Raw genomic sequence first — 24,072 nt, forward strand, 5'->3', positions numbered from 1 at the left:
CTTCATGGATCCTCCAGCCCTGCATTACTCAGACTGAAAGTTGTTAGCATGGGTGACAGCAATCTATTCTCAAAAAAGGAAGACAGACAGAAGAATTAGATGTTAAAGCTAAATTTTTCACATTGGTTGATCTTTTTTTATTCTCCTGTGGTTCCATTAGCCTATCATTAACTCATATTTAATGTATCACTGAATTACTTTTATGAAGCTGTTCCATTCTGTTTAAACTTTCTTCCTGTTTTTCCCTGAGATTATAAAATGAAATTAAGGTTTTTCTTAGGAACTAAGAAAGGAGTTTGAGAAATCCTCTGAGCTATTCTAAAAATAGGAAGAATGCAATTTAACATTTTGAACATTTTGAACATAGTAATTCCAGAATTTGGCTTTCTACGACTAGCTATTAAATTACATTCAAACCATCAAGTGTTTATTGAATGTATTCTGCATATAGGGTACTGTGTAAGACTATAAGGTGATGTTTCCAAATCTTTCCTTAGCTTCCTCAATTATGCCTTCACTGGGTTTTCTGAGACTTTAGGAGGTTGGGGTGAAGTGATCTTAAAGCTGCGATTGTGGATGTTTTATCAATATTGTTACTATTCAGTTTATTTCTTATGTAAGAGCAGCCTTGCTTTCTCCATAAAAAAGGTGAGTGGGGGGAGGTAGCTGTCTCTGAGGCTTTAAGATTGTTTTTGTGAGTCTTTTCCTGTTTAAACTGTCGTTGTTTTGCATGTGTGTGTAGTTCCTTATCTTTGCCTACTTGTCTTCCTCTTTTTAGTGTATTTTGTGTGTGTTTTTATTTCCGTATTCCTCTTACCAGAAGTAGGATTTTGTCGAGTTAGCCTCAGGCTGGTAGAGGATTGATATTAAAGAATTGGAAAACATGCTTCCTGTCATTAAGAGGTTTAGGCTCTACAGTAGGGAGAAACAAATATAAATGTGTAAAATGTAGATAAATGTGTAAAATGTAGAGATAAATAACATTTCAATAAGTTTAGTATATCAATATTCAACACAATATTTCGGCATTCTGAGGACACAGAAACTCACTATGCTAGGTTAAGATGTTACAGTACCAGCAGAATTTGAGCTAGATCTTGAAGCATGGGTAGGATCTAGATAACTTAAGGATATAGAATTCCTGGAAAAAGTATAATAGTAACCCTTTTTGTAGTTGTATTGTGGGAAAAATATTTTACTGGCTAAACTAACACATTTTACCCATTAAAATATTGATGTGTCTATAAAATACAGCAAGTAATTCACATGTTCAAACTTTCCCTCAGTATCTATAGCCTATGCAGAAATAATAAAAGAATGTATTATGATACTTTATAAAAATTAAGTATTTACTTTTGTATACTTAAGAAATGTTTGTGAGGCCGGGTGCGGTGGCTCACGCCTGTAATCCTAGCACTCTGGGAAGCTGAGGTGGGTGGATTGCTCGAGGTCAGGAGTTCGAGACCAGCCTCAGCAAGAGCGAGACCCCGTCTCTACTAAAAAAAAAAATAGAAAGAAATTATCTGGCCAACTAAAATATATATATAGAAAAAAAATAGCCGGGCATGGTGGTGCATGCCTGTAGTCTCAGCTACTCGGGAGGCTGAGGCAGTAGGATCGCTTAAGCCCAGGAGTCTGAGGTTGCTGTGAGGTAGGCTGACGCCACGGCGCTCACTCTAGTCCGGACAACACAGCGAGACTCTGTCTCAAAAAAAAAAAAAAAAGAAATGTTTGTGAAATCATATACAGTGGTCCCTAGGTATATGCGGGGTTGGGGGGAGATTGTCCTCCCACATACCAAAATCTGGGCATACTCAAATCCCGCAGTCAACCCTCTGCATATGCAAGTTTCTCAGTCTGAGTTTGAAATCCAAGTTTAAGTGGACCCTCGAAATTCAAACCTATATTGTTAAAGGGTTAACTGTATTTGCTTTTATTTCCCAGTTAATGGTTTCAGTATTTTTGATGATATGAAGTTAGTTTCTAAGAACAAAACTCTTTCATATGAAACTTCTCCTGTGGGAAGTAAGAATTTGTCCTATTCTTGTCATCTTTGTCCAGGAACCAGTTAGATGTTAAATGAAATGATCCTGTCCTACTTTGCTGACACATAGGAGATTATTGCAGTTGCAGAGGAGAGGTCATGAGACACTAATGGAGAATAATGGCAGGGCAAACAGCCAGGAAATGGATGTGAAGGGTGATTTACAAGGCAGGATTTGTAAGCTGGTTGACTCTTATCCTTTCCTTCCATTTTAATCAATGATTCTGAGATTTTGAGCCTGCATGATTGAAAAGATTGTGCAATTAACAAGGATAGAGAATACAGCTATGTGAGTTACGTCTTGGTTACATATTTAATTTGAAGTTCTGACAGCACGTCCAGGTATATGGGTCTAGGCAGACGTTAGAAATAGGGGATTGAAATTTTTGGGAGAGATCAGGTTTGAGGGTAAAATCTAGGAGTTCATATGGAGGTAATAATTTATGTTGCCAGGGGAAGAAGGAACTTCTAAGGAAAATTCAGTTCAATCTCAATTATGGTTAACAGCAGAAATTTAAGTTATTATTATGTTAAAGCATTTTTCTGTTTGGAGACTGGAGTTATGTCCTGAATGATTTTTTTGCAATTTTCTTAATTTTTGGACTTGCTGCTAGATGGCAGTAGTAAGTAATGCCAAGGGCAAGGAAGGCAAGTATTAGACTTAAGCTATCAAACTGTTTTAATTCATACGTTTAGTAAAGTTACAATTGACTATACATTATTTTCAATCCTTTTTATTCATTATATCAAATCTATGAAATAATAATATCTGGCTCTTATAGGATAGTTCAAGAATTATGTCTTGTTTTTTTGTGATATCAGGGTCATTTACCATGTTCAGAAGAGAGGAAATGAGTTTAGAACTTACTAGATTCTGATCTTCCCACAGTGGTTAAAAGAGCTGGTCTTACTATATCTTTACATGAGTGTTATACAACCTATAAATATTTAAGGGTTTTACCACTTTTTTGAATTCTACTTCAACATATTCCTTTTGGATATTCTAATTTGGGGTATTAAATAGTAAATCTATGTCAAAATATAAAAGAAAGTGTCACTGGCTGTCAATATTTATAAAATATTGCCTTATGGTATGAGAGATATGTTGACATAATTATAAGCTGTCCAGTGTCGGTCTCACTGTGGCTTAATCTTGTTTCAACCACTGATTAATAATGGAAATTTAAAGAATCATTAGTATGTTAAAGCATCCTTTTCTGCTTCGTGGCTTAGGGTAGCGTTTTGGGGGGAACATTCATATTACGAATTCAACTTAGAAGTATCTAGTCCATATATTCACATTTATTTATATATAAAAGAGGTAGAAATTATATTTAATACTAATTTATTCTTGCAGGTTATTGTTTGACACTATATATTGCATTTCTTTGAAATTCTCTATGCTTGTATTTGAGTGTTATTTTGTGTCAGTAACCATTTTGAGCACTTAACATGTGGTGATTAATGTACTTCTAATAAAACTCTAAAATGCTGATATTGCTATGCCCTATTTAAAGAGTAGGAAAGCAAGACACACAGCTGGTAAAGCCAGGATTTGAACCCTGGCAATCTGGCTGTACACTCATTCTCTCAACTGCTGTACAGTACCTATCTCTCTAAGCCTTGGTTCCCTCATCTAAAAATTTATATTAAAAAGACTACCTTTTAGAATTATTGGGAGGGTTCAGTGAAGCAATGCATGTGAAGAGGCTGCTACAGTGACCTAGAATACTCATGATCAGTTAATATTAGCTGCTTTTTGGCTACTTTTCTGGTTTTCTTCCATTTCTTTTTGCCTTGTATCCATTATGGTTTTGTGTTTTTTTCTTCCTCTGCCCATTCCTTAAACAGTGGTGTTCCAGGGTTCTATTCTTGGGCTGCTGTTTGCTGTCATTCTGTGTCATTCCCCTTCAGCAAGCATGTCCACTTTCTTAGTTTTTAACTACTGCCTGCTTCCTATAGTCTGATAACAGAATCCCGTACTTTCCCCCTGAGTTATAGATGATATGTCTAAATATTTGCTGCACATTTGCCCTTGGCCACCACCACCACTCCCTCAGGCTTAGTATGAGTAAAACTGCGGGCATTTCTTTGTTTCCCCTCTTTTTTCTTGATTTTTGGATTCACTTTCTCCTCCTCCTTTTTTCTCTTCCCCCTCACTTCCAAATCCACTTGGTGCCAAGTTTCATTAGTTTTATCTCCTGAATATTTCTCAACTTTGCCTTTTTTCTTCCACCCTCTTCAGTTTCATCATCTTTTTTTTAAGTTTTATTTTTAATCGATACATAATAATTGTACATATTCATAGGATACAGTGTGATGTTTCAATATACGTACATATACAGACAGTGGCTCATGCCTATAATCCCAGGGTTTTGGGAGGCCGAGGTGGGAGGATTACTTGAGGCCAGGAGTGTTATGTTATGTTACGTTTTGTCACATTATTGTAAGACAGAATCTCACTGTATTGCCCGGGCTAGAGCACCGTGGTATCAACCTAGCTCACAGCAACCTCTAACTCCTGGGCTCAAGCGATCCTCCTGTCTCAGCCTCCCGAGTAGCTGGGACTACAGGTGTGTACCACAGGCTGGTCTCAAACTCCTGAGCTCAAGCAGTCCTCCTGCCTTGGCCTCCCAGAGTGCTAGGCTTGAGGCATTGCACTCAGCCTAGTTTTTGCTTTAGATAGTCAATTATCTTTTAAGGAAAGTTTTAGAAGAGAAAGGTCATATATTTACCCTCATTTTTACCATTTCCAGTGCTCTTTATTTCTTGCATCAATCCATATTTCAGTCTAATATCATACTCCTTCTACCTGAATGACTCTATTTAACATTTCTTGTTTTGCAGTTCTGCTGATAATGAATCTTCTCAGCTTTTGTTTCATAGTCTTTTTTGAAAGACATTTTTGTTGGGTACAGAGCTTTGTGTTGACAGGTTTTTCTTTCCTTTCAATGCTTTAAAGTGTCATTCTTTTGTTCTCTGACTTGCATAGTTTTTGATGAGAAGTCTGTAGTAATTCTTATCTTTGCTCCCGTGATACTTCTTTTTTTCTCTGACTGCCTTCAAGATTTTCTCTTTATTTTTGGTTTTCAGCATTTTGACAGTGCATGTAGGTAGGTGTGTGTGTGTGTGTGTGTGTGTGTGGTGTGTGTGTGTGTGTGTGTGTGTGTTTATCCTGAGCTACTTGGATCTGTGGTTTGTTGTCTTTTACTCATTTTGGAAAATTCTTGGCTATTATCTCTTAAATATTTCTTCAGCCCTTTCTTGGTACTAAGTTACATGTATGTTACACTGTTTGATATTGTCCCTCAGCTCTGTGGTGGATTTTGTGCTCCTCTCCACTTGCTTTTCTTGTAACATTTCAGTTTGGATAATTTTTGTTTCCCTATCTTCAAGTTTACTGATTCTTCCCCCAGCCATTTTGAGTCAACTGATAAGCCCTTTGAAAGAATTCTTCATCTCTTATATATTTTTTTATTACTAACAATTCCATTTGACTTTTTCTTGCAGTTTCTTTCTGCTGAAATCTTCCATCTACTTGATCTTTTGATCATAGGTGTTTTTTATTTAAATTAGAAAACATGAGGCATTACTGATGGGACAAAATTCACCATTTAAAAGTGTACAACTACATGGTTTTTAGTATATTCACAGTGTTGTACAACCATCACCACTATCTACTTTTTTCTTTTTCTTTCTTTTTTTTTCAAACTCTGTGGTCAATGGATTTCTTTTTTCTTTTTTTTTTTTTTAGAACTCTGTGTATCACCACTATCTAATTCCAGAACCTTTGCATTGCCCCCCAAAAGATACCCCATACCTATTAGCAGTCGCTCCCAGTTTCCCTCTTCTCCTAGTCCCTGGCAATCATTAATCTACTTTCTGTCTGTAGAAATTTCCTTATTCTGGATATTTCCTGTAAGTGGAATCATACAATATGCGGTCTTTTGTATCTGGCTTCTTTCACATAGCATAATGTTTTCAAGATTCATCCATGTTGAAGCATGTATCAGTACTTCATTTTTTTTAGTGGTCAGAAAATATTCTAATGTATGGATACATATGCCACATTTTGTTCATTCATTGGTTGATGGGCATTTGTGTTGTTTCTACTTTTTGGCTATTATGAATAAGGCTACTATGAACATTCATGTTCAAATTTTTACATGAACATATGTGTAACTTTATGAGAAACTGCCAAACTGTTTTCCACAGCGGCTGCAACATTTCACATGCCCACCAGCAGAGTATAAGGGTTCTGATTTCTTCGCATTCTTTTTTAAAAATTTTATTTTCTTTAATTGATGAATACAAGTTGTATATATTTATGATGTACAGCAGGATATTTTGATATATGTATACATTATAGAATGGCTTAATCAAGCCAATTAACATATTCACTACCTCACATACTTTTGTGTGTGTGTGTGTGGTGAAAACACTTAAATTCTACCCTCTTAGCAATTTTCAAGTGCTATACAGTATGTTGTTATTAACTACAGTCATCATGGTATACAACAGCACTCTTGAATTTATTTTTCCTGTCCAGCTGAAATTTTATATCCTTTCATCAGCATCTCCCTACTTCCCCCTCCTCTCTGGTCCTGGTAACCACTGTTCTCCTTTTTGCTTCTATATGGGTTTAACTTTTAAAATTGCACATATAGATATATATGTGGGAAAAAATATATATATATACACACACACGCACACGCATACATAAAATATGTGTATACATATACATGAGATCATGTGCTATTTGTCTTTTTTATTTTTTTATTATTTTTAGAGACAGGGTCTCACTCTTGCTCAGGCTGGTACTGAACTCCTGAGCTCAAGACATCCTCCTGCCTTGGCCTCCCAGAGTGCTAGGATTACAGTCATGAACCACTGCACCTGGCCTGGTATTTGGCTTTTTGTCCCTGGTTTATTTCACTTACTATAATGTCCTCCAAATTTATTTCTATTTCACAAATGACAGGATTTCCTTCTTTTTTAAGGCTGAATAGTATTCTATTGTGTATATATACACCACATTTTCTTTATCCATTTGTCAGGTGGTGGACACTTAGGTTGATTCCATATCTTGGCTATTGTGAATAGTGCTGCAATGAACATGGGAGTGCAGATATCTCTTCAACATATTGATTTCATTTCCTTTGGATATATACACAGCAGTGAAATTGCTGGATCATATGGTAGTTCTGTTTTTAATTTTTTGAGGAACCTCCATACTGTTTTCCGTAATGGCTGTAATACAGTTTCTTCAGATTCTTGCCAACACTTGTTTTCTGTTTTGGGGGGTTTTTAAAAATAGCCAATTAGAGTCCATTGTCTGAGTGATCTCTGGGTCTGTTCTGTTTATTGCCTCCTTTCTTGACAATTTGTTGGTGTTTTCTTACGTCTATCTGTCTCAGATTGAATTCTGGACATCATGTGTAGAAGAAAAGTAGAGACTGAAGTAAATAGTATTTACCCTTGGAAATGGACACCTGTGCTTCTGTCATACTGGGAGTGTTGAGGGTTGAATAGTCTTATCTGGTTTGGATCTGTTGTTGCTATAGTTACCTTAGTATACCACAGACTTCAGATTCCTTCAGCTGTGATCTGTTCCTATCTTGTGCTTAGCATCGCGTCTGGGATGCTGGGAGGTTTTTCTCATTGTCCATGCTCCACTCTCAGTTTCAGCTGGCCGTTTTCTCTCCATCCTCTGCATCCTCCAGCAGCCAACTATTGGTGCTCTTTACTTAGTGTGAGACTTGGTAGAAACAGAGTCATTCTCCTGCTCAATTTTTGTGTTTGTTTGTTTTGGTTTTTGTACATATATATATATATATATATATATATAGAAAATCTTTATTCTGTGCCTACATTTGATTGATTGTTAACTTGGCTGGCTAAATAATTCAAGGTTAGAGATAATTTTGATCCAGAATTTTGAAAGCATTATTCCATTTTTTTCCCTCACTCTCTTGCCCAGGCTGGAGTGCAGTGATGCCATCCTGGCTCACTGTAACTTTGAACTCCTGGTCTTGAGCAATCCTCTTGGCTCAGCCTCCTGACTAGGACTACAGGCATGTTATCATGGCAAACAGCTAATTTTTGAGGGTGGGGTTGGGGGATGGAGACAAGGTCTCACTATATTGCCCAGGCTGATCTCAAACTCCTGGTCTCAAGTGATCCTCTTGTCTTGGCCTCCCAAAGTGCTGAGGCATGAGCCATTGTGCCCAGATGATTCTTCAGATTTTTTACGTGACCTCTTTTCTCCATGGACACTTTCAGAATCTTTCCTTTATCTCCAGCATTCCGAAATTTCAAGATATATGTGCCTTGATTGTGGGTCTTTTTTGGTATCCTTTTTGCTGGTCATTCAGTTTTTTCTGTTCTAATTTATTTGTTCTCTCTTTCTAGACTTTTCATTTTTAGGATATTTGACTTCCTAGACTGATGAGTCCTCTTTTTTTCTTTCTTTTTTTTTTTTATTTTTTATTTTTTTAGAGACAGGGTCTTGTGCTGTCATCTAGGCTGGAGTGCAGTGGCACAATCACAGCTCACTGCAGCCTCAAATTCCTGGACTCAAGCAATCCTCCTGCCTAAACTTCCCAAATAGCCAGGACTACAGGCATGTGCCATGATATCTGGCTAGTTTTCTTATTTTTTCTAGAGACAAGGTCCTGCTATGTTGCCCAGGCTGGTCTTGAACTCCTGGCTTCAAGTGATCCTCCCCTCCTCAGCCTTCCAAAGTGCTGGAATTACAGGAGTGAGCCACTGTGCCTGGCTTGGTTTTCTTTTCTTTTTTTATTTTCTTTCTCTTTCTTTTCCACTTTAGTTGGGATTATTCTTTAACTGTATCTTTTTTTTTTTTTTTTTTTTTTGAGACAGAGTCTCACTTTGTTGCCCGGGCTAGAGTGAGTGCCGTGGTGTCAGCCTAGCTCACAGCAACCTCAGACTCCTGGGCTTAAGCGATCCTACTGCCTCAGCCTCCCGAGTAGCTGGGACTACAGGCATGAGCCACCATGCCCGGCTAATTTTTTTGTATATATATTTTTAGTTGGCCAGATAATTTCTTTCTATTTTTAGTAGAGACGGGGTCTCACTCTTGCTCAGGCTGGTCTCGAACTCCTGACCTCGAGCGATCCACCCGCCTCGGCCTCCCAGAGCTAGGATTACAGGCGTGAGCCACCGCGCCCGGCCTTAACTGTATCTTTTGGTTCTTGTATAGAGCCTGTATATCTGCTATCTTATTTTTAACTTCCAAGAGCTCTTTCTTGTCCTCTGAATGTTTTTCTTCTTTGTTAAAGTACACCTAAAAATATGGAATGCTTCACAAATTGGCATGGTCATTCTTGTGCAGAGGCCATGCTAATCCTCTCTGTATCATCCGAATTTTAGTGTATACAATGCTGAAGTGAGCACCATGATGGTTTTTTATTTTCAAATGTATGCACCTGTGCATAGTCATCACCCAGATTGTTCCTTTGTTCTCTTTTCTGGTTTATACCTCCCCAAAAGATACCTAGTATTCTAACTTCTATCATTATAGATTCGTTTTGCCTGTTCCTAAACTTTAGAGAAATGAAATCATATAGTACTCTGAAGTTTGACACAAATGAGTACTATATGATTTCATTTCTACAAAGTGTAAGAATTTTGTCAGGCTTCTTTCACTAAACGGTCCTGAGATTTATCCATGTTGTTACATATACAGTAGTATGTTTTTTAGTGCTGTGTAGAATTCCATTGTATTAACCCCAAATTATCAACAAAACCTACTTAAACAACTGGATAATTATCTAATTGTCCAATTAATCATCTTATAATTATTTTAAAAGTTTCTAATTTTCCTAAAAGTAATATGCCAACAGTATGTTTGCCTTGTTGCTTAGGCCAGAAACCTAGGAATCATTTTTGATTCCTCTTATACTCACCCCACTTGCAGTCTTATCAGAAAATTCTGTTTATTCCTCTTTAATTTTTATGACCTGAGTCCAGCCGCTTCTCCTTGCCATCATATTTCTTTCCCAGAAGTTTGCACAAACCCCTAAACTATTTTCACTCTTGCTGTGAAGCCTGCTCTCCAGGCAGCAGCCAGAGGAGTCCATTGACAGTGTCTTCTTACCTGCTCTCAACCCACAGTGACCTTCTTTCTCACTTGACAGTAAAATCCAGAGTTCTTACCATGGCCTGCAGAGCTCTCATCTGGCTCCAGCAACCTCTTTCATTCATTTCCTGCACCACTCTTCCTTTCTCTGACTCAACTTTAGCTGCACTTGTCTACTTGCTGGTTTTCTCTGCTGACGGGGGTCTTGCCCCATGTAATCCAATACTTTGCTCCCTCATTTCCTTCTGGTCTCAGCTCAGTTGTCACCACCTCATAGGAGAGGCTTTCCTTTAATGGTTGGCTCTATTAAATAAAAGGCCTCTCCTGCCTCATTTTTCTTTCGTTATACTATATTATTTTTTATAACAGTCATCACTGGCTATTTTTATTATTATAATTATCTGTGTACCCATTTATCCTCCCTCTGTCCTCCATGAGGGCAGGGACTTTGTCTATGTTCTTTGCTGAATCCAGTATGTTCTAGGCCTGCCTGTCATGTCATAACCCTTCAGGAATTGTTTCTGAATTCTTGAATAGGGTAATTCTTTAGAACTTTTGAGTAGATTTAATGTTGTTAGAGCCTATCAGTTTCTAACTATAACATACATAATATTCAAGTAGCTGGCTCATTGATAATGTTAACATCATTTTATAATAGGACATGGTTCTTTTTATTTTTCCTGGTTTTCTTTTTTTTTTTTTTTTTGCAGTTATTAAAGATAGCATTTGCTTATTTCTTCTAAGTGTCTTTTCAGAATTAGAAAAAGAAGAAATAGTAAACATATAGTACCAATTCAAGAATTGGATTATTTCACATTGCTTCTAACTGTTCCAAATTAAGACATCTGGTGACTGGGGAAGTTTGGTTTCTCTGTTTGGTTAACCAGCTGGTTGTTCTGGAAAGGAAAAAGGCAGTTAATTGTTCTTGTTGAAAGAAGCTGGGCATTTATAGACTTACAATAAAGAGTGACTTTTGGATGGGAGATTTTCTTGAGAAACTGGACCTCTCAGGATGTTATTGAGGAAAACATCTTTGCTTTTTAAAAAGGTGTTTTGAATGTGATATCTGAAATTTGCAGTATAATCTTACACTGCATGAGAAAGTGCGTGTCATTCCCTCCCACCCCTCCCCCTTTTCCTTGGTAACAGATTCCTGCACTTTAAAAATTGTGCTTTTCCTAAGAATTTTAGTGTATTTAATGCATGAGATGCCATATGTTGCTGTAACCAGTATCTTGAACATTCATGTGAATAAGAATAGCATCTTCAGACTTGCTAAGCAGGATTAATTTACAAAGACACTAAGTCTCAGTCATTAATGAATATGAAATTTAAAATTATATTGGAGTTGTAGCAGATGTCAGTTTAGCATACCTTCTACTAAATATTCAGCACTTCTTCCCAATTTGAAACAAATGGTTCTTTGACAAATTATTTTAAAGACAATTCTGTGGCTGGTGTAAAACATACAAATTTTTCCAAATTATTGATATAAAAGTTTTCTGGGAAAGATTCTACTGAAGTTTTACCAATGTATGCTTTTTATCCCAAGGTATTGTTTCCTCTAGGACATACTGATAATGTATTATAATACATTTTATATGTTATATATAAACACATGTATAATTATAATGTATGTAATATATACGAGTGTTGCTATTTCACTTTTCATTGCTTTTCTGAAATGTTAAGATTCTTAAGCTTCCTCTGTGCAGTTTTGCTTCAGATAAGCTGACATCAGATACGCTTCATAAATATTAAGCTTCTTTAATGTCCAGTATAGAGCTTTCATGGCTACCATTATATTTTTCAGGTTTGCCAACTGGCCTTGCTACTGGCGCGTGACATTAGACATTAGCAGCTATTGCTTCCAGGTCATCTGCTCATATTCCCTCTTTTAAAAAATTAATATGCTACATGCTTATATAGAGGCAACATAGTATACCCCTATTTTTAAAAGTATATAGAGGCAGGATAGTGTAGGAGTTAATAGCATGGGCTCTGCAACAAGAATACTCAGAATTCAGAAACCAGCTTTACTACATATTAGCTGTGCTCTTCTCATAAGCAAAATGGACATAATAGTACTTATGGGATTGTTATTAAGTTATCGTCATCATTGAAATTTCTGTAATATAGGAAAAAACTAGAAAGAAGACCTCCCCCCTCCACATACACACTCCGGGTATTTTGAAATACATTTTATGAACATTATTCTAGAAACCCTTCCATGCGTATATAAGGATAAAATGGACAGAGGTATGCATTAATAGAAATAATTTTATTAAAGTGGAATAGTAACACCAGGTGTGTTGGCCTCTGCCTGTAATTCCAGCGCTTTTGGAAATAGAGGTGAGAGGGTCGCTTGAGGCTAAGAGTTTGAGACCAGCCTGGGCAACAAAGTGAGACCCTGTTTCTACAAAAAATTTTTTAAAATTAGCTGGGCATGGTGGCACATGCCTGTAGTCCTAGCTACTTTGGAGGCTGAGATGAGAGGATCCCTTGAGCCCAGGAGTTTGAGGTTATACCACTGTACTCCAGAGTGAGACTATATCTCCAAAAAAATAAGGATAATAAAGTGGGATGTATGTTATACATTTTCTCTAAGTAGTATTACATTTAGTTTAACTTGGATTTAATCTACAAAAAAATAAATAAATGACTGAAATTCAGGTTTTTAACATAAAAGATTCTGATTCTTGAAAATTCACTTTGATTTTAACTTTTTAAAAAGATGAATAACATTAAGAGGTTGGAATCATTGTGTTTTGGAGTTTGTTAAAGTACATGTTTCAGAGATGTCCACAGCTTATTGACTGATATAGTCAAATGTAGATTTTCCTGGAGAGCAGGTAGCCTTTCATGTGGTGATTAGAGGACTCAGACTCTTTTTCATTTTATGGCCTTACCATCCTGTAGGCGCGTGGAGTCCTCTGCATCCAATCAGCAGATGGGTGAAGAGAAGGTGGAGAAGACACATCACCTTCACCTGGCCTAAATGTGGCATGCAGCACTTCCACTGGCAAAAACTAGTCACATGCTGGGGCCGAGACAGTCCTTGCTGGAGGACCTGCGCTCTCTTTTCTCTTCTGAGATCACACTTAATGTCCTATACCAATCCCAGGCCCTTAAATCCCAGGTGTATTCCACTCCTGTGGGCTGCTTCTCATTTCCCAAACTTAGCATGGAGACCTTAAAAAAATAGTAAGCCCTAGCAACCCTCTGTGCCTTTACTACACTGCAGTAATAAATAAGAGTATTTACTTTTGAGAGATTTTTTTTTTGAGGTTGTCTACCAACCCCCTCAGTTTGCTTCTTTCTTGATTTGGGATTATTAGTGAGAATTCTTGAGATTTTAATTTTACCTTTCCTCAGTAATGCTTTGGGGAAGGGGATATTGACATAGGGAGATTCTGTTGGGCTCTCCTATGTAATTTCCAGTTTATAGTGAAGGTAGATTAGGGAGGTGACTGGGGCAGAGCTTGTTGGTGGTATTTCTGATTGGCCTGCTAGAGCTTTCTCAGGTCTGGAATTGAGGTTGATTTAAGGGCTTTTCAGCACTGGGACATTCCTAGTGTGTAAGTACCTCAAATCCTTTTCTTTCTGGAGCCTATAATCATCCATGATATGTATCAAGGGGCATTTAAAAAAGAAAAACCTTTTGCGGTCAGGCACAATGGTTCATGCCTGTAATCTCAGCACTTTGGGAGGCCAAGGCGGAAGAATCACTTGAGGCCAGGAGGTTGAGACCAGCTAGAACAACACAGTGAGACACCATCTCTACAAAAAATTAAAAAATTATCTGGGTGCAATGGCACACACCTGTAGTCCCAGCTACTCAGAAGGCTGAGGTAGCAGGATCGCTTGAGCCCAGGAGTTGGAGGAGGCTCCAGTGAGCTATGCCTCCAGCCTGGGTGACAGAACAAGACCATGTCTCTAAATTAAAGAAAGCAAAAAACAAAAAAACTTTTTGGAATAATGTTGGGTTTATAGAAAAGTTAAAGTTGCAAAGATAGTACAAAGTTCTTGTGTACCTTTCACCCAGCTTTCTTAATGTTAACCATGGTACATTTGTCAAAACTAAGAAATTAACATTGGTATAATACTAGTATTAATAACTAAACAACTGAGTTTATTTGGATTTTACCCAGTTTACCACAAATGTCCTTTTTCTGGCTTAGGATCTAATCAAGGACACCACATTGTATTTAGTCACATCTCCTTAGTCTCTACCAATCTGTGACAGTCCCTTAGTCTTTCCTTGTTTTTTATGATCTTAAAACTTTTGAAGAATACTGGCCAGGTATTTTTGTAGAATGTTCTTCAATTTGGGTTTGTCTGATGTTTTCTCATGATTAGTCTGAGGTTCTGGATTTAGGGGAAGAATTGGCACACAGGTGAAATGCCTTTCTCATCACATCATACCAGGAGGCGCATGATAGGAACATGACTTACAACTGATGATGTTACTGTTGATCAGCTGGTCACAGTGATGTCTTCTGGGTTTCTCCACAATGAAGTTACCGTCTTTACCCTTTACATACTTTATTCTTTGAATGCAAGTAACTAAGTCTACCCTATACTCAAGGGGAGGAGAATTAAGCTTCACCTCTTAGGGGGGATATATCTACATATATTACTTGGAATTCTTCTATAAGGAAGATTTGTCCCTTCTCCCTCATTTGTCATTTATTTTTATCAGTATGGATTCATGGATATTAATTTTATTCTTTGGGTTATAATCCACGAGTATTATTACTTTATTGTCCAGATTGTTCTAGATTGGCCAATGGGAGATCATGGTTCTTGTGTCTTTTTTTTTTCCCCCTTTTCTTTAGGCCCTTCATTCTCCAAGGAGCTGAAGGGTCATTATTTTTTTTGAGAGGGGCTGTTGCTATGTCACCCAGGCTAGAGTGCAGTGGCGCGATTGCAGCTCACTGCAGCCTTGAACTCCTGAGTTCAAGCGATCCTCCCACCTCAGCATCATGTGTTGCTGGGATTATAGGCATGAGCCACCTGGCTTCAGGGGCATTTTTAATATGTTAAATCCTAAGCTATTCTGGTTGGCACCTTACTAAAAGATAAGAATCTTGTGGGGGTTCACTGAGAACTTTGACCAGTGAAACTCCATTATTTTTTGAAATGTATTGAAGTTCATATGCTCTTTGAGGAGTATTTTTCATTACAAAATGAAAAATAAAAATCTATAAAAGAAAGCACCAACTTAATTTGGTATGTCTGTAGTTTATTCAAATTTGAGAGTTGTTTGGTTGATATTTGTGTTTATGAAATTTTGCATGTTGATTCATTTTTTTAAAATAGTTAATATAAAAGTAACTAAGACTGCTTAAGTTTCTTAACAGCTGTAAGAATTATAGTTTTTAAAACGTGAAATGAGTTTAAATGAATAATACAAATCAAATGAAAGTCAGAAAGAAAGGAAATTAATATTTTTTGCCTATTTATGCCAACAATTGTGCCTTCTAGATACTTCTGCTTTGTGTTCTTGTATCATCCTGTAATTATCTCTGTCCTGGTACCTATCATCCTACATTGTAATTGTTTACTTGCCTGTCTCTCAGCTTCTTGAAGATGGCAAGTGTGTTTTTTGTCCAAATTGTCAGCAGTTAGTATAGTACTTAACCATAGTGGATACTTGGTGTTGAGCGCATCAATTTTTATCCTCATTTTAAAGGTGAGGAAACTGAGGCTTAGAAAGATTAGTAGTGTGTACCAAGATGACTTTACTAGTTTGTGGTAGAAAAAGAGTTTGAAATTAAGGTTTTTGCTTCTTAAACTCCAAATTGATGATCTCTGAAAATATTCATAAGAAGTTAGTAACATTTATTGCCTCCTGGAATAGGAAAGGAGCTTGAGCACAGAAATGTTCCAAGACGTAGTTTTGGAACCTTTTGAATTTTGAACCACGTGACTATGTTAGATATTCAAAAATATAAATATTTTATTAAACATACAGAAACTTACCAGATGGAATTCTATATTAAGCTTTTTAAATATTGTATCATGTGAGTGATTGTTTTTATTTTGTTGATATGTTTAGAATCAGGGATTCTACTATAATTTCTGAGTTTAGATTTTTTTTTTAATTGCTTGGTATATGATTTCAGATTGCATAGATTTTTATAAAAAGTTTTCTGGGAGTTCCTCTGTGTATCTCATTTTTCCTTTTTATTTTTGAACAAAAACAATTAAAAAGGGAGAGAGGGAGAACAGAAGATCAAAGTCCCTCTCTAATATGAATGAAATTTTACTTTTAAAGTATTTTTTCTTAATCTTTATTTGTAGGGACTTTTTAAATTAGGTCAGTACTTGGTGATATACCCAAGATTTTATTTGATTATCTCTAATTAGTTAGAGTGGTTCTGGCTGCATTTACCAAAACTTGGCTGGAAACTGACTTAAATAATCAGGAAATGTTGAATCTCATAAATATGGTATAAAACTTCTTTAAGTCAGTCGACTTGGATCTGCTTTAGAGTTAGGGCTCCAAATCTGGACAGCTTGTAGTTGGGAGGGGAATGCATATACAGATTGGTAAAAATGTAAAGTTTCTGAACCAGTAAATGGTATGGGATTACTGTGATTGGTTTAGGCTAATCAGGACCAGTCCTGGAGATGGAGTCAAGAGCTAAAACCATATTGATGCCACCTGGTGGGTGAGAAGGGAGAATTTGAGGAGTTACATTATTTTGTCCATTTGGATATCTTAATTGTCCTTCAAATAAAATAAGTATAATCGACTTCTCTGCTCCTAATAATAACTTTTAGGGAATATAATTGTGCTGGATAATGGGTACATGGGGATTTCTTTTACTATTCTCTGCTCCATACAAATTCCATAATAAAAAGTTTTTATAGAGAAAAGTGGACCACAAGAAAAATAAAAAGAAAAGGATGACTGCTTATTGTAACTCTTTTCCTGGGTTGGTGCATGTTTTTTACAATCATACTGCTTGCTTGCTTTCTCCTCTATTAATATGTATAGTTAACATGTAATTCTTCTTCTCCAAGCCTAATAAGCACATCCCTTAATTAAAGTTGACAGTAGTACTTTAGTACTTACATAGAAGACCAATAGCTTATTATTAGAATGAAGACAGGTTCACAGGTTTTGAAGTTAACCACTTGAGTTTCAAACTCCCCCAGTATGCTCACTTGAATAGCTACAAGAGCATGGGCAAATTAGTCTCTCTTAGCTTCAATTTCCTTTGTAAAATGATAATAATAACACATCTCATAAGCATAAATGATTAGGATTTAAAAACTGTATATAAGTTTCTAGCAAATAGCCTAGTATTTGTTGAACTCCAGTTATAATTATAGCCACGTACTGCTTAACAATGAGAAATATGGGGTTAGGCCAGCAGTCTCCAACCTTTTTTGGCACCAGGGACCATTTCATGAAAGACAGTTTTTCCACAGACGGGGTGGAGGGATGGTTTCAGGATGATTCAAGCACATTACATTTATCGTGCAGTCACACCTCTCTGCTAATGACAATCTGTATTTGCGGCTGCTCCCCCAGTGCTAGCATCACTGCCTCAGCTCCACCTCAGATCATCAGGCATTAGATTCTCATAAGGAGTGTGCAACCTAGATCCCTTGCATGCGCAGTTTACAGTAGGGTTCAGGCTCTTATGAGAATCTAATGCTGCTGATCTGACAGGAGGCAGAGCTCAGGCGATGATGCAAGTGATGTGGAGCGGCTGTAAATACAGATGAAACTTCACTCACCCAATGCTCACCTCCTCCTGTGCAGCCCAGCTCTAACAGGCTGTGAACTGGTACAGGTCCTTGGGCAGTGGTTGGGGACTGCAGGGTTAGGCAGTTTTGTCATGTGAACATCACGGGATGCACTGTACTTACACAGCTTAGATGGTGTAGCTTATTACACACCTAGGGTATATGGTATAGCTTATTGCTCCTAGGCTACAAACTTGTACATGTCACTGTACTGAACACTGTAGGCAGTTGTAATACAATGGTAAATATTTATGTATCTAAACATAAAAATACAGTAAAATTATAATATAAAAAATAAAAAATGGCACACCTGTAGTGTGCACTTAACCATGAATGGAGCTTACAGGACTGGAAGTTGCTCTTGGTGAGTGAGTGAGTTAAATACTGTATACATAGGCTACACTAAACTAATAAAAATTTTTTTTCTCCAATAATTAACCTTCCTTACCAGAACATTTTTGCTTTCTAAACTCTTACTTTTTAAAACTTTTTGGCTTTTTTTGTAATAACACTTAGCTTAAAACACAAATGCATTGTACAGCTGTACAAAAATATTTTTTTCTTTATATCCTTATTCTATAAGCATTTTTCTATTTAAAATTTTTTTTTTAACTTTTTGTTAAAACTAAGACACAAACACATTAGCCTAGGCCTATACAGCGTCAAGATCATCAATATCACTGTCTTTCACTTCCACATCTTGTCCCACTGGAAGGTCTGCAGGGTCAATAACATACATGGAGTTGTCATATCCTATGAGAGCAATGCCTTCTTCTGGAATACCTCCTGAAGGACCTGCCTGAGGCTGTTTTACAATTAACTTTTTTTTTAATAAGCAAAAGAAATACACTCTAAAACAACAATAAAAAGTATAGTGTAGTAAATACATAAACCAGTAACATAGTTCTTTATTACCATTATCAGGTATTATGTATTGTACATAATTGTGCTATACTTTTATTTGATTGGCAGCGTAGAAGGTTTGTTTACACCAGCATCACTATGAACACATGAGTAATGCATTGTGCTATGATGTTATGATGGCTACAATATCACTAGGCCATAGGAATTTTTTTAGCTCCATTAAAATCTTAAGGGACCATCGGTGACCAAAACATTGTTACACAGTGTATGACTGTTTCCTTTTCTTCTCTTTTTTTTTTTTAAATCCCAAACCAAGGAAGAGTGTTTCCTTTTCTTGCTTTATTTAAAGTGCTATTATAAAGAGTGCTTTTTTAAAAAAACTAATTTCCCTGTACAAAGGTCCCCCTGCAAACACACAGGTAAATGGTATATTCTTTTAGCTTTATTCTGTTTCTCCTAGAACTCTTAAGCTTTTATTGCATGACAGTTGAATCATTTATGCATTCATTTATTCAACAACCACTTATAACAAATAAGAAAGAGTCAGGTAATAAGTTCAACAGTAAAATAGGATTTTTCAAAAATTACAGGCCGGGCGCGGTGGCTCACGCCTGTAATCCTAGCTCTGGGAGGCCGAGGCGAGTGGATCGCTCGAGGTCAGGAGTTCGAGACCAGCCTGAGCAAGAGTGAGACCTCGTCTCTACTAAAAATAGAAAGAAATTATCTGGCCAACTAAAAATATATATACAAAAAAATTAGCCGGGCATGGTGGCTCATGCCTGTAGTCCCAGCTACTCGGGAGGCTGAGGCAGTAGGATCGCTTAAGCCCAGGAGTTTGAGGTTGCTGTGAGCTAGGCTGATGCCACGGCACTCACTCTAGCCCGGGTAACAAAGTGAGACTCTGTCTCAAAAAAAAAAAAAAACAAAAAAAAAAACAAAAATTACATAGAGTGAAAAGCACAAATTGCAAAGAAGATAACATATAAATGTGATGTCATTTCTAAAAATTCTTAATCATAGGAGTAAAGTTTTACCTGTGTCTGTAATGTTTGGTTTCTTTAAATAAATGGAAGCAAATATGGCAAAATGTTAACATTTGTTAAATATGGGTGGTATGCATCTGGGTGTCTGTTATACTTTTTTCTACACCTTGTACATTTGAAATATTTCATAATTAAACATTTTTAATTTTTAAGTTAATAAAGTAGATGTGATAGGGAATGGTGAGGGCTACTTTACGTTGGTTAGTGGGGTGGGACTCTGGGGAGTTAACATTGAGACCTGAATAACAGGAAGGAGTTACTCATTGAAAAATGGAGGGAAAGAGTACTACAGGAGGAGAAACAGCTATTGCTATTTAGGTTATTAAGTATGAAATGTCTGGTTTATTTAAGTACTAAATTTGACAGTTGATATCTCTGACATTTCACTTTGACACTTCTTGTTTTATTTTACTTATTTATTTTTTTTTGAGACAGAGTGTCATTTTGTTGCCCTGGCTAGAGTGAGTGCCGTAGCGTCAGCCTAGCTCACAGCAACCTCACACTCCTGGGCTTAAGCAATCCTACTGCCTCAGCCTCCCGAGTAGCTGGGACTACAGGCATGAGCCACCATGCCCGGCTAATTTTTTTTTTTTCTATATATATTTTAGTTGGCCAGATAATTTCTTTCTATTTTTAGTAGAGACGGAGTCTCCCTCTTGCTCAGGCTGGTCTTGAACTCCTGACCTTGAGCGATCCACCTGCCTGGGCCTCCCAAAGTGCTAGGATTACAGGCGTGAGCCACCACGCCTGGCCTCTTGTTTTATCTTTATTGTGAAGGTATATCCTCATCCTTTCAAATGCACAGTTTGGCTTGTGATTATCTTTCAAACTTTTTTTAGAGCAATTTTTGTGAAACCACAGGTAAGTCAAAAATTCATGTTATTTTCAAATATGAGTTCCATCATGGAACCAATGCAGCAAAGACAACTTGAAATATCAGCGAAGTGTTTGGAGAGGATGTGGCTATTGAAGAACGCACAGTACATGGATGGTTTGAGAAGTTCCATTCTGGTGATTTTAATCTTGAAAATGTATCACGTGGACAGCCTGAGACCAAGGTGGATAATGATGAGCTGAGATCTGTAGTGGAAGTGAATCCATCTCAACCTACACATGAATTAGCAGAAAGGTTTGATGTTACTATTCCAACAACATTGGACCATTTGAAATAAATGGGCAAGGTAAAGCTGGATAGATGGGTACCACGTATTTAAATGAGCGTCAGAAGAGAAATAGTCTCTAAGCTTGCCTTTCTTTGCTGTCACGACATAAAGGCGAACCATTTCTATAGCGTATTGTTACATGTGATGAAAAATGGATTATTTTTGACAATCGCAAGTGTTCAGCACAGTGGTTAAACAAAGATGAAGTATCAAAACACAGTCCAAAACCGAATATTCATCCAAAAAAGCTGATGGTGTCTGGTGGTCCAGCACTGGTATTAACCACTACAGCTTCATGAAACCTGGTCAATCGATTACAGCAGATGTCTACAGCAATCAGTTGGATGAAATAAGGATGCAACCAAGATTGGTCAATAGAAACAGGCCAATTCTCTTGCAATACAATGCTTGACCACATGTTGTGCAAACAACACTGCTCAAACTACAGAGGCTGGACTTGGAAACTCTATCATCCACCATATTCATCCAGACCTTGCACCTACTGACTACCACTTCTTCCAGGCTTTGGACCACTTCCTGTGAGGAAAAATATTCAATTCTTAACAAGCTGTGGAAAACGCCTTTTGCAATTTCATCACCACTCGCTCTCCAGACTTTTTTGCTGCTGGCATAAAGAAGCTACCCTTAACATGGCAAAACTGTGTTGATAGTTCAGGGACATACTTTGATTAACTGTACTGCTTTTTGTTTGAGATATAATAAACTAAACTTTGTTTCAAAATTGGACATTTCATACTTAATGACCTAATACAATCCTGAGGCAGGAGCAAGTCTGACATGTTCAAGGAAGGAAGGCCATTTTAGCCAATGTAGTTGGAAAGCCAACAGTTATGCTGTGGTGGTGGCATTACATGGTGGTAGCATTATTATGCTGTTACCACCACAGCATTACTGGTAAATGGTCATTTAATCTCAAAATAATTAAGTTGAAGGAAGCTCATCATTTTTAGAGTTACCTAATTCTTCCACAGAGTTTTCGATGTAGGGTTAATAGCAAAAGGGTACAGAAGCTGGCTTGAAGGGTCTCTCAATGGCTAAGTTAGGACAGTTTGAGTATCAAAAAGAGCAAAACAGTGATGGATAATGATGCAGTTTTTAAGAATGATAATTTCTCAGTGATACTCGAAGAGACAAAGAAAGGAAAAAGCTCTTTATAGAAGAATGCCAGATTAAGGTAGAATGATAGAATTAGAAAATGACTGTTTTGCAGATTCCAGTATAATCGTTCATTTAGGAAAGGATAATAAATGGATGGTGTAATATTTGGATGAAAGGTTGTTGGAGAATAGAATATCATACAATCTCAAAGTATCACTCTATGATTATTTACTAAGTAGAAAGGGAGGAATGTACCTTTAAGATGGAGAGGTCTGGTAGTTACCTCCTTACACAAGTGCTCAAACTTGGCATTATGTGCCTCCCTGATGTGATGCAATGAGAAGTACTCAGCGTCCACCTAAATAGTATTCCTGCCAAAAATGTTAAACTGGAATCTAAGTGTGAGGAAACAATTAGATAAATCCAGAATGTGGGACATCTTATAAGACAACTGGCCTGGAATTTCAAAAAATTCCACGTCATGAAAAACAAAAGGTTGGGGAGGTATGCTTATGCTGAAGTATTTAGGAATAAAGTGCTATTTCATCTGCAACTAATTTTTAAATGGTTCATTTAAAAAAAAAAAAAAAAAACAACCAGGCATGGTGGCTCACACCTGTAATCCTAGCACTTTGGGAGGCTGAGGTGGGAGAGTCACTTGAGCCCAGCCTGAGCAAGAGCAAGACCCCATCTCTACTAAAAGTAGAAAAATTAGCTGGGTGTCATGGCACATGCCTATAGTCCCAGCTACTCGGGAGGCTGAGGCAGGAGGATCACTTGAGCACAGGAGTTTGAGGTTGCCGTGAGCTATAATGACACCACGGTACTCTAGCCTGGGTGACAGAGCAAGACCTGTCTCAAAAACACACAGACACACATGTGTGTGCGTGTGTGTGTGTGTGTGTAAGGAGATAGAAAGTAAATGTAGTAAGTTAACAGTTGGTGAACCTAGGAGGTGAAGGGCTCTGTGTCTGTTCATTGTACTACTATTTTTGCTTTTTAGTGTTTTTTTAAATATTTAAATTTAAAAGTTGGGAGGGGTGCTTATTTCTGTTTTGAACCCAAATCCATCTTTTTAATATTTTTTAGCTCATTGGTTTAATTGTGCTGTTTGGAGCCACTCTGATAGATCCAAATTCTCTCTCATGTGGTGTTAGTGGTATTGGTGGTGGTGATATTGGTAATTTTTACATAACATGTATCGAATATGTACTGTGACATATGCCAGACATCGTGTGGAACACATTACATGGATTATTTTAGTTAATCCTCCTAACACCTCTTGAGTTAGTACTCATTTCTTCTTTTAAAGATGAAAAGACAGATGCTTAAAAAGAAATCACTAACGCAACAGAAAAAACATTTAATCTTAAGAATGCAAATGTGAATTTGTGAGGCAGGCTAGAATATTCATTGATAAAAAGCATGATAGAAAAATTTGTGATAACCTTACTAGACATGCATATTTTTCTGGCCTTGAACATGTTCAACATGTAAGCTACCATGGAGAACCAATCTAGTGTGGTGGTTAAAAGCACAGTTCCTGAAGCCAGAAAGCCTAGGTTCAAATCCCAGTTCCACCGTTTGGAAGATGCTACTGCCCGTGAAGCACTTCTCCAGAATTCTATACTGGGAACCTCTCTCGTGTTAGTTTCCTATTGCTGCTGTAACAAATTACTACAAATTTGGTGGCTTGAAATAACACAAATTTATTATCTTATAGTTCTGGAGGTCAGAAGTCCTAAATGGATGTCACTGGGCTAAAATTAAGGTGTCAGCAGGACTGCATTTGCATTTGGTGACTCTAGAGAATATTTCCTTGCCTTTTCCAGTCTCTAGAGTCCACCCACATTCCTTGGTTTATGACCTCTGTCTTCAAAACCAGCAGTGTCTTATCTCTCTGTGCCTGCCTTCTGAGTAACATCTCCCTGTGATTCTTCTGCCTCCCTCTTCTACTTTTTTGTTAAGAGACAG

General features: G+C 37.2%; 1 protein-coding gene and 1 non-coding gene across 5 annotated transcripts in view; one reads left to right on the plus strand and one right to left on the minus strand.

Moving 5' to 3' along the window:
• Positions 1-24,072, plus strand: part of WDR89 (WD repeat domain 89) — a 46,928-nt gene that overhangs the window by 19,622 nt on the left and 3,234 nt on the right. The window contains exon 1 of one of the 4 annotated variants that reach the window (XM_045565925.1): positions 559-648. The exons of 2 other annotated variants lie outside the window; for them this stretch is intronic. The gene's annotated coding sequence lies outside the window, so the exon portion shown is untranslated. Of the gene's footprint in view, positions 1-558; positions 649-11,970; positions 12,020-24,072 lie in introns of those variants that run through there. One more of the 4 variants, XM_045565932.1, reaches the window with a different exon arrangement.
• Positions 9,353-9,456, minus strand: LOC123631178. The gene has a single exon (XR_006733045.1). It is a non-coding gene; the product is annotated as a U6 spliceosomal RNA (small nuclear RNA).

The sequence above is a fragment of the Lemur catta genome, chromosome 1 (assembly GCF_020740605.2).
Source record: "Lemur catta isolate mLemCat1 chromosome 1, mLemCat1.pri, whole genome shotgun sequence".
Taxonomy (NCBI): Eukaryota; Metazoa; Chordata; class Mammalia; order Primates; family Lemuridae; genus Lemur; species Lemur catta.